We start from the raw sequence: 12,052 nt of genomic DNA on the forward strand, positions 1-12,052 counted from the left end.
TAGATAGATAGATAGATAGATAGATAGATAGATAGATAGATAGATAGTTATTGCAGGTGGAAAACTCAGGTGTGGCTGCCCTAACAAAGAGAACCCCCCATGCAGACACAACCCACCACCCTGTCTCAAGGTTCAATGAGAGCTTGATAAAACTTCTGGTGCCACTGCTAGTTCCTTGACTACAAAAATGGCACAATGAGTGTGGCTGAGGGATCAAACACCCTGGCAGCCCAAAGAATGAGACGCACCACACCTTGGTGTGTGGGGCAGTGCTGACTCTATTCCATCTTGGCTCTGATGCCATGTTCTTTGTTCCCATGCTTAGACCAGAGCATAACTGGTAAACTCCAAAGCTAAGGGAAAAAATGAAGGCAGATGTTTAGGCTGGCAAACACCCCACGAACGAGGAGCTGAGTCTGGACATCCTTGTCTGAAGCAAGGTTAATCTCAACTTTCCTCACAGCCCCTGTGTGGTGGTTTACAGGGAGAGTGGAGAGGGAACAAAACCCAACAAAAGAGCAAGAAAGGATAACATTCAGGTGAGGAGCACACTTGGAGACTGATAATAAACTCAGAGCAATACAATATGGTCTGGGGGGATTTTATCATATTTTTCTTTGCTGCAACATGACTAACAGGTAAACAACCAGCTATGGAAGACCACGAACAAGATACAGGTCTGGTCACAGTCTGTCGCCAGCAGAGCTCTTTTCGGTGGAATGTGTAAGATCCATTTCCTGTAAAGTGGAGCTTCCAGGGATCAGGACAGCAGATGGCTCTTTCTCCCACCAACATGCAAGCTGCCAGACTAAGCATTTTAATACTTTCTCCTTGCCTGCTATTTTTCAGTGGTTCCCTTTATGTTAAGGCTGATTTTGCTGTGTCTCTCTCTTTGGCAAGAGTTGGGCTTGGAGATACATGCTGAATTTCAATTTCCATTTTCTCTGGTTCTTGTCCTGCTTTAGGCTGGAGTCGTAACAGTTGATACAACCTTTCTTGAATTTCACCCTCTCTCTACCATCCAGACACACTAGTCAGTTTTAGTATAAGCAAGCAGTTGAAACCAGATTCCATCTGATGCATGTGGAAGGCACATTGCTCAAGACCAGAGACATTTTTCCTCTGCTGTGGGATGTCATTAACTATTACAGGGAACCCGATTCAACATATTCAGCTCCCCCACGCACTAGGCTCTTGTGCAAGATCGTGTGACACATGAGCTGCTCTTATTTTAAGGCCACTTTGTGCAAGTTGTGTATTTTCGTGAAAACTGCCACTGGCATCCTTTGGATAATCTGTAACACAATTTTCTAAGGACAGTCTGTGGGAGAATTCTGAAGTGTCAAATTCTCTGTATTTCTCTGAAGCTTAGTAAATATTTACAGAACAGACCAGTCTTCCTACTGTACAACCCCCATCACTGTTTTTAAAGGAATATTTACATATTTATGACCTTTATGTGAGGAATGCATGAATTAAAATGAGACGATTAAACTCTGCCTTTGGATATGTATGAGCAATAGCCCCGCTGACTTTGATAAAAAGTTCTGCTTGTATATCTCAAGGCATAATTCAGCCAAGAAAACTCTCTGCTTAAATGCTGCACTAATAATCTTTCAGATGCATTACAGAGTTTGTATGTTGAGGATGTATGGCTGGAGGCAGGAATAGAGGAACAACTAACCCTCAGTCTACAAGTTTGTCTCCTCTTCCCATGAAATCCCACTACTGGAATATTACTGTCTTAAAAGCATCAAGCCCAACGATGTGCATTTTGATTGTTTTTTCCAAAAGAAAAAGTACAAATGACGCAGAAAATGCCTGCTGGCTTGTGAAGGTCTAAGTTGGATCAATTATACTTTTTTCACAGAAAAAATTAAAGGTCAGTTGTTGTTATTTTCTTATTTTAAAGTACAGCCCCATTAAAATTCTGAAGACCTTTTGCTGTACAGAAGATCCTAAATCTCTTTTTTCCCCTGAGGCGACAGAATAATAGAAAATTTGGGTATCAAAGTCTCTGCCCCACTGGGAGAGAAACAAGTACTTTGTTGTGATACGAGGAATACCACTTGGGAATACCAGGAAGACACTGATAGAAATGAGTACTGCTGACCTGGGCCATCCATGTCATAGGTAAATATGCAGAAGAAGGACTGAGAACTCTGGGCCTGCTTTGAGCGCAGCTCAGTCCCAGATCCTGAACTGCATATGGCTGGATCATATAGATTTGGGAGGTGCACAAATCACTCCAGGTCTGATCACTCCAGAAGAGTCTCAGACAATGTGCCTCCAAATATGTGCCTCTGCCTTCAGCGGAGCCGGCTGGAGCCGGGGGTCAGACTAGATGGCCCAGGAGACCCCTTCTGATTCACTCTGTTTCTATGTTTCTGTATTGATATGTTTCCTCCTAAGCTGTCTATGTATGGAAAACACTAGACTGGGGAGATGGAGGAGGGAATCTGGTTTGGTACTGGCAGTTCTCCCCAGCTATGGGAGAATCAGAGATGTTTGAGCTCACAAAATTCTCCAAACTTTAGTCGAAAGTTTGGTTTGGCTCTCTTTCAGCCTTGGTTGCAATCTAATTTTTCTTTCCCACTTTGTTCAAATAAATTCTTCAAACACGTGCATTCTCTCATTGGCTAAAGCATGAACATTTTTAATGCACACTTCAGATGCACAAGTTAGAAATGTACAACTTTTAAAGTGTATATTTAGAAAGAGTGCATTTCCCCCATTAAAGCATGACAATGTGAACAATTTAAGAGTGCACGTTTTTAAACGTGTGCATTTTTAACACACACTTTTTGCAAAAGCCAACCCAGGTTCAGGAAGCCATGAACATTTAAGGGCAGTGTTCGTATTTAGGGCTGCAAACACGACATGTGTGAACTGAACCAGGATTCTCATGCATCACCGTAGCTCTAGCTTTAAGTCCCAGTGAATGGTAGCATGAGGCAGCTTTAGCCCCAGGGCTCTGGGGAGAGGGATACTAAAATAATACATTGTGGGAGTAGTCAATGTTCGGTACACTTTGCTATTTCTCTCCCAGAAATAGGAAGCTTAATGTTGCTTGATGGAGTCTGAGGGACTCAGAAGGACATAGCATTGGCTGATGGCTTGAATATTCCAGTCTTTTCCACTTCTGTCACTGTATGTTCCACATCTATCATCCAGTCCTATTTCACTTTATGTGTCTATGGTGCCCACTGAGCAGAAAGCAAAGCAAACAAAAAGTCCTAAGTTGTTTCCCTAGGCTTTGCCTGAATTTTCACAGGGTCTTTTAAATTTTTTGGGTCTCTTACACATGCTGCTTTCAGAAAAAATGGCAAAAAGTTTGATGGAAGGGAGTAGGAGAAGCAGATCACTTGTCTTCCCCTCAGATTTAAACACTCGTGTTTCACCAATGACAAAATAAAACATTGCACCTATCCTTCTGAATTTTCCCATTTTTTACTAGGGCCACCTCCATGCAGTCTGTCATTTTCATGACAAACAGCCACAAAATACACGAAGGATTAAGCACACTCTTTTTTTGGAAAGCCCCACATTGTAAATGTAGTAGGGAACGATCCCTGCAAATCTCACCTGGTTCTTCTCAGCAGTAAAACTATTATGTACAGCTCTGCTTCGAAGCATGTAGTAGAAGCCTCCGTGTCTCCAAAGTTCAGCAAGCCAGTTCCCTCATAAGGGCCTGCAACACCTGTTTGTGCTACCCAGTTCTGACGAAGAGGAAACCCAGTTACAGCCATTTGTTGATTTCCAGTAGCAGTCAATAAAGATCTGGATTTCTGAATCAGCATTTGGCTCAAGACCAGAGTCAAAGTATTGGTCCAAGCTAAACTGGATTGTTTTCTGAATGGCCAAGACAGAGTTGGAACTGAATCTTGGTCAGTGCAAGACCCAACTGAAAACAGATGGAAAGTGAAGCAACATAGCCGAGAATAATATTAGTGTATTATTATTATTATTATTATAACATTTCTATGCCGCCCCTTGCCGAAACCTTGGGGCGGCTTACAACACAATAAAATACATTGAAATACAATAGAACCTAATAAATTACCATTAAATACAAAAATACAAAAAATACACTGAGTTACAAATATATAATAATAGAACTAAGTGGCCCATGATGCCTACTGGCATGCTGATTCTAGCTGTAGATAGAATTAATTTTAACATCATTTTCCCAGGAATCAATTCATAATATCTTTCATATATTAGCATTAAACTTCAGAGAGTCTCACACAAAGAAAAACCGTCACTACTGCTTTGAAGGGATGGAAAAGATTCCCTAGGTAGCCCAGCAGCACTTGTTTTCATAGCAAAATAATCCAATAGCTTCACTCATCTTTTTCCCACAAAGATGCTCTTGGGAATGATACTACGATATAATTTAGAGCAGGTTAGGCAACCTGATGCCTTGCCGTTGCTTTGGATCAGCCCTAGCTCTCATGCTGGTTCGGGTGTAAGTAAATTGTGGCCCAAAACGTATTGCTTACCTGTGGCTTTGGATTCTTCCTTGTGGGCCATTCAGCTTCCAATGAGAAAGGAGTAGATTTGGGCTGCCCCGGCCAACTCCACTTTCACTTGAAATACCAACAAGGCTTTTTGATTGTTTAAGTTGCCACCACCATCTCCCCAAAAATCTGGCAATCCACCCACCCACAAAAGTTGTTAAATGTCTCCCCATACCATAAACAGATACTGGTATGGCTCTGTTTAAAACTGATTTCAACCAGTAATGACCACCAGTTATACAGCTCTGGTGCAAATTTAATACGAACGACATTGAAGAATAATGGATGGAGCAAACCAGCTATCTAGATTCATCAGGGAAGATTCAGGACCAGTTCGCAAACATACACATTCCATATTCTGGAGCATCCTTCCCATCCTAATGTATTCCCCACACCCCAGCCCTGCTTTTTTCATGCAGCAGCTTTCCAGGTTTCATGGCTGTTGATAACAACATGTACCGTATTTTTCGCTCTATAAGACACACCGACCATAAGACGCACCTAGTTTTTAGAGGAGGAAAACAAGAAAAAAATATTCTGAATCAAATGGTTTACTAAACTATTTAATAAACTATAACAGAATACAGTAATACCATACTTCAAGCTTGTAAAGTGAGCAGCAGTCAACAGTGGCATTAAGAACCATCATCACTGTCATTAACAAAAGAGAGACTTTAAAGTTCGAGTACTCTTCTAGTTTTCGTTGAACCCATAGAACTCCTCATCACTAGAGTCAGAATGTATGAAGCTCTGTTGCTCACAATCACTGACATCACTTTCTTAGTCAGTAGTGGAATTATTGAAGGAATTCACAATCTACACCAGTTATACAAGAGCTGCTGCAGACAATTCAATAACAAATCTAAAAAAGCCAGTGATGTCCACGCTGCCCTACTAGTAAATAATAGAAAAAAACTTCTGACAAAAAATGAGATATTGTACGGTAAATCAAACACACAGCGGACTAAGTAGCCTTTGAAGAATAAACTTCATACACGAAGGTGATGCTGTTCAAATATCCACTGATCCTAAAAAAAGTGTGTCTGATCAACTAACAGATAACTGATCCATGGAAAGCTTCCTGCTAATCACAGGGACATTCCCCATCACTTCCCCATGGGCTTCATTAAAAGACGGGTTGCCATTTGAAAACACCCACCCACCTGTGATTAACAGCTCTCACCTGTGCCGGGGGGGGGGTGGAGAAGGGCGCGCCGAGCATGTGCCGGCCAGGTGGTGCCACATGGGGCCAGCAGCGTGCCGGCGGTGGTCTTCCGGGTGGCGCGGCAGAGGGTCTTCCCAGGCGGTGGGGGTGAGCAGTTCCCAGGTGGTGGGGGTGAGCAGTCCGTCTCTCCGTGCTCTCCATGCGGCTGGTGGGTTAAAGGCCGCAGCTCCTCCTCCTCCGCATGCCTCCCCCTGAGCGGCACAGCTCTCACCTGCGCTGGGGGGGGGGGCAGGCCGGAGCAGCGCACGCCAAGCACGTGCCGGCCAGGTGGGGCCATGTGGTGCAGGCGGCCGGCAGCGTGCTGGCGATGGTCTTCCGGGCAGCGTGGCAGTGGCAGCAGCGGCAGGTCTTCCCAGGCAGTGGGGGTGAGCAGTCCATCTCTCCATGCGGCCGGCAGGTTAAAGGCCATGGCTCCTTATCCTCCACACACCTCCCCCTGAGCGGCACAGCTCTCACCTGCGCCAGAGGGGGGCGGGCCGGAGCAGCGCACGCCAAGCACGTGCCGGCCAGGTGGGGCCATGTGGTGCAGGCGGCCAGCAGCGTCCCGGGCGTCAGGCACACACACATTCGCTCTATAAGATGCACAGACATTTCCCCTTACTTTTGAGGGGGGGAAAGTGCGTCTTATAGAGCAAAAAATATGGTAATTTTGTGTCACTTACTGGGTTCACTTTGGGATTAATTCATGCTATTTAAACAAAGTTTGCATTGTCGGTTCTAAGCTGCTTGCTCTCTCCCATTCCTAACTCCCACAAGGAATATCTCCCTTTGTCATGAGTCAAAACAGATGGATTGAAAAACAAGGCAGCTGATTATTTTGAAAAGAGGTGGAATGTCGGAAAACATTACTGGCACAACAGAGGAAGCACTGAGGCAAGCACCGGGAGATGTCAGGCCCGCATCAAAAGGGAAGCCTTTAATAGAAAAGCAACTGGTAATCACGCATGCCTGAGTGAGTTAAATTGCTTTATTCAACAACGGTTGCATACTAATTGGAAAAGGCCTAAACTTGGGGCCAGAACTAAGGGTAGCAAAGCAAAAGTGACAGCGAGCAATTCAATTTTTTTCTTTTTTCAAGCCTGATGTTGTGCTTAACTACCAGCAAGGCATGGGTGAGGAGCAACGCCTATGTGTTTAAGCTATCTGGAGATACTTCTTACTTTACAAATGTCTGAAATAGGAAAATTTTAATTCCTTCCCAATTCCTTCCTTTCTTCCCACCTGGCAAGCGTTTTGGACTACAACTCCCAGAATTCCAGGCCATTAGTCATGCTATGCTGGGCTGATGGAAGCTGACATCCAAAATATCTGGACGGCACCAAGTGATGCTGCATAGGAGCTGAGCTGTATTTGGGGGCAAGAAACTCAGATGGAAGCTTTGACTAACGATGGGCAAACATGCAATATTTGAGCTCATCAAGATTCTCTGAACATCAGCTCAGTGCTCATCATTCCTCTATTTGCACTGGCATTGGTAATAGAAAATTTGCACAAAATGAACCACACAAGCAATCTGCAGACATTTCTAAAACTCTGCAAATTTCTCCCATAGAGCAAAGCTTGGCCGATTTAAAATATGCACCTTTTGAGACAGTTGTGCATTTATGAATTTCTCAAGTATACATTTTATAGGCATAAAAGCAAGTTGGGTAATTTGTGCTGTTCACATTCTGAAATGCAAATGGGGCACTTTTGAGCAAATTGTGAACTGAAACAAAATTCTCTAACAAAATTCTCTCTTGGCATACTAGACTCGGGGAATCCCAGGCTATCAACTCAACCAGCCGCTCAATCACTGGAACAAGAGTGGGAAAAGCTCAAATTCAGCTCAAAAGCTCTTCTGAATTTAATCTTGATTCAAAAATCCAAAACATCATACCTCAGATTAGACCTGCTTTGGTCTTTCCTGCTTTCCTGATCTCACCAAGCCAGTTTAATTTGATTTGGGATTTGACTAAATCCAACGCTCTCTCATCATGGAAAACAGGAAATGGGTTACATTTTTTAAAAGCCACAAAAGTATTCATTTTCAGTGGGAGAGGCACTGAAGATGGTCATCACCTGAGGTGCTGTTGTGTCACAATCCAGAGTTCCTCCCTTCGTACACTCAAGCCACAGACCTTACTTGCAAAATGTTCTTTGTTGACCAAAGCTTTTTCCAGAAGCACAAACACTGAGAGGAAGCAGGCACAGAGCAGTTCACTGTACACAATCTAGTATCCACCTCCAGGAACTCTCCTTATGAGTATATTTGGGCCCCAATCCCTTTGGGAGGGGCCTTCTGAAAATGAACGTGCCTCCTCTCTGCATGCTGGTCCTCTAACTGGGCTGGTCCCCTCTGCTGGAGAGGCATCCTGAGGTCAAGTTCCGTGCCCGCTTGGTCTGTGTCTGAGAAACCCCCCTGGTCTGAATTCCCTCCTGCCAGCTATACATCTTGGTTATTCCCAGGGACTGCCTGCCCACCTGGGAAGTCTGGCCTTGACATAAGCATCTTTGTGTCTGTCATCTCAATGTCTGGAGCTGGTCCACATTCCAAGGCCCCCTCCTGTTCCTCCTCCTCCTCCTGCTCCAAATTCCAATCATCAGGCCTGGAGAATGTGCACCTGGAGCAACAGTCTTCTTCATTCCCAACAAGTTGGGTCTGGGATCAGCCCTGCCCAGAAACTCAAAAAATGTCACTGAAACAGATTGCTGTCCCTTTAGCCCACTGGCTTTCAAACATCTTAACCCAAAGAAATCCTTTCTAAACTATTTGCCACCTTAGGAGAAATATTTGTCATCTTAACATTCTGTTCATTTTAATTTTCAAATATCTCATGAGTTCTACCATCCATCCATAGCCTTGATTCTGTTGCTCAGATGCTAAGTCCATAGAGGTTCCATTATTCCCATGTGTCTTGCCCCCTCCCCACCATGTTTAATTGCTCCGATCTGCAGTGCTGACAGTGACTGTGATACCTGATCATGAAGTTATGGTGCAATGTGCCATCCCAGATTTCAAAGGGATTTCTCCAGTATTTTCAAAATGTGGCTGTGTCGCTACCACTCCTTCTAACTATCTCCCTCTCTTGCCAGAGGTCTGTTGGTGCCCCCACCTTTGAGACTGGGCACACCTCCACTTCTTGGGTTGGATCCTTCTTGGGCAGCCCCAGAAAGTATTGAAAGTCCTTCCCCTGCTCTCCTTAGCAGCCTCTCACCAACTACTGCGGACCACAACAAAACTGACACTTTTCACACAATTCTCTCTGAATTTCATAATCAGTCCATTCAAACTGATTTCATTTTATCATTCATCTTTTGTTTGTAATTCAACATTCATATCAACATTCTTTCATTTTTCATTTTCCTTCCCTTCCTCCTTCATTTTTTCCTGTGGCAAAAGAGGTGATTTTGACAGCAGGGCTTCCAGGCATTGAGCGAGTGGACCCTTTAAGGTGGGATCAATCTCTGTCCATCCATCCATCCACCCCTCCATCCCTCCATCTATCTATTCCGTATGTTGTTGGTACAATTAGCCAGGAAGTCTACAGTTCTAATGCACAGTAGTTTGGCCGCCTCTTCAGTTCACGCCCGCATGCTCTGCACGGTGTACCACAGGGGGCGACCCAGCTTTGCACACAAAGCACCTAGTGCTTGTTTTCCACCAAGGTGAATACCCATTTATTTACTTTTACACACTTTCGAGCTGCTGGGTAGGCAGAAGCTGGGATTAGGCATTAGGAACTCACCCCACCCTGCAGATTCGAACTGCCAGCTTTCCAATCAGCAAGTTCAGTGGCTCAGCAGTTTAACCTGTGATGCCACCTCACTCGCCGTTTAAGGTGGGATGCATTCCCTTCTCTGTCAAAAAGATACAGCATGTGGCAGATCCTATGAATAAATACAGGAAGCACAAGGCAGGGTTTGGATGCAACACAGCAGCTTCCTGTCAGCTGGGATGGGATCGTACTAAACACGCCCAGTATGAAAGGCACAATACAAAAGATGATATTTATAACAGCAGAAGAAGGTTCAAAAAAGTTACAATAACATGTTGTTTTATTTTAAAATAAAATTATTTGTCACTAGGTTAGTCATGGCTAGGGAGAATAGTTGCAGCAGCAAGGAATGTATTACCTAAAATATTACTTGTATTTATTAACTTCCCATCAGAAATGCAGGGTTTTTTATTTTTGGCAAATAGATTCAATTAAGTAAACACCCTAAACAGCTGAGAAAATCCTTTAAAAAAGGGGTATGGGCTTGGGTGTCTTGGAGAAAAGAAATTATTATTACATAGCAGGGCTCAATTCATAGCCTATCAAAAAGCTGAATAAGTTTAAGCAAGCCATTGCTCCTTCAGTTTGAAAGCCACAGTTTCCTATGATTTGTTTTCAAACAGAAGCAAAACCCTCCAATCTCCCCCTCAAAGTTACAGTGGAGAAGAAGAGGGAAGGGCGGTTAGTATTATTATTATTATTAATAATAATAGTAATAATAATAATAATAATAATAATAATAATAATAATACATTGCATTTATATCTCACCTTTCTGCTTCTTGCTGGGAGCCCAAAGTAGCTTTCGCATCATGTCTGAACGGGAGCAGAACACTGCTTTTCCATCCATCCATCCATATGCCCCAAATTGTCCAGCCTGGCTGCCTCTTGTTCTGCAGCACTGTTCACAGAACCTTTCAAAGCACTGCCTATCTAGTCTGTTAATTGGATGCCGGAGACTGAACTGGGAACATCTGAACACAGCTCCAGTCCTCTGCTGTTGGGTTATATTCAGCATCCTCTCAGTCATCAACTAGTAGATAATTCCACTTTTAGAGAACAAAATAAATACAATTCAGCCAAAAGACCTTTAAAAAAAAAAAGTCCTTTTGCCCTCTATAATAACTACACCGATCCTCTTTCATCTGTTAGATGTTAATGTTTGTTTATTTATTTATTTATTTAGAAGACAGCTAATGAGTTAAGATCATAAACTTAAACCAAAGCTTTTGGCAGAATTGTTTCACACATCATTGCAACCCTTGATAAAAGGTGCTGTTTGATTTTATGGTGCCTATCATTAACTGCAGCCTGACATTAAATAACATCTAATTGCTGTACTACGTTATTATATGCTAGTCATTTATTCCAAACAATGCAGATTATCTACTAATACCCTCTACACTGCATGTGGAGCAGATATTTTTAAAAAAGCAACTAGGAGAAAAACACCAGAGTTTGGAACTTATCCCTTGGGAAGAAAAAGGAGTTTCTTTCTTGTGTTAGTATTCTGAAATGTTAATGAGGATTTCTTTTGTTTGCATGTAGATAATTACTAGACAGCAGGAAACATCTATCATATGACAGCATTTCTTATAAAGTCTTGGAAGCAAATATTCAAAAACAGCCATTTAGGGCTAGATTCATCATTGTGATGAACGTAAAGCACTATTGAAAAGCCTTCTATAACACCCTTTCTCAAAATATCAACCTCTTGTTAACTTTGGACAACACATCCCAGCATTCACCATGCTGGCTGAGGCTGATGGGAGTTGATGTCCAAAACCTCTGGAGGACCAAGGCTGGAATGAAGAGTTGAGCATGGATCACACTCCCTTTTCATGGCACCATCAATGGGAGCTTCAAGTGGAGGTCACTATTCTGAAGTGGGCAAATCTGGCAGTTTAATTCTCTCTCTGATCCCCAGACATGGAGAAGTTTTCCAGTCTCAAACCTTGTTCATCTCAAACATTGATTTGTATTATATTTGTTAAGTTGGCTTTATTATATTAAGTTTTCCTGCACATTTTTCTAATACATGCATTTTTACATTCATTTTTCTAAGCATTTTTCCTACTAAAGTGCATTTTAGACTTATTTTCCTTAAACACACACACACTTAAATTGGAGAACCTCACCGCAAAAATTAGAGTAGCATGAATTCTGAGGTTAACTGTGTTTCAGTTCACATACTAATTCAAAAATGCAAAATGCGAGTTCACATTAAAATGTGATTTTTCTCCTATCTGAGCTTCTCTGTGCACTTCTAGTAGATAAATGGAACATTACTATATTATTATTATTACTATTATCAATCTTGATTACAACTTTTCTCTCCAAAGGCTGATAGAGTGACTGCACTGACATTGTTCCATAAAATGAGAGATGCGGTGAACCCAGATTGACCTGAACCCAGGTTCAAGTCAAGCTCATGGGCTCTGCACCACCAGTAACCTCCAAGAGAGCTCAGCATGGTCTGTCCTGTGATGTCCAGGAAGGGTTTGGACCACTGGACATCACTTGGTATTTCAAATCCTCACAGCCTGTGCG

Source organism: Varanus komodoensis, unplaced genomic scaffold, assembly GCF_004798865.1.
Source record: "Varanus komodoensis strain SLA01 unplaced genomic scaffold, ASM479886v1 scaffold19, whole genome shotgun sequence".
Taxonomy (NCBI): Eukaryota; Metazoa; Chordata; class Lepidosauria; order Squamata; family Varanidae; genus Varanus; species Varanus komodoensis.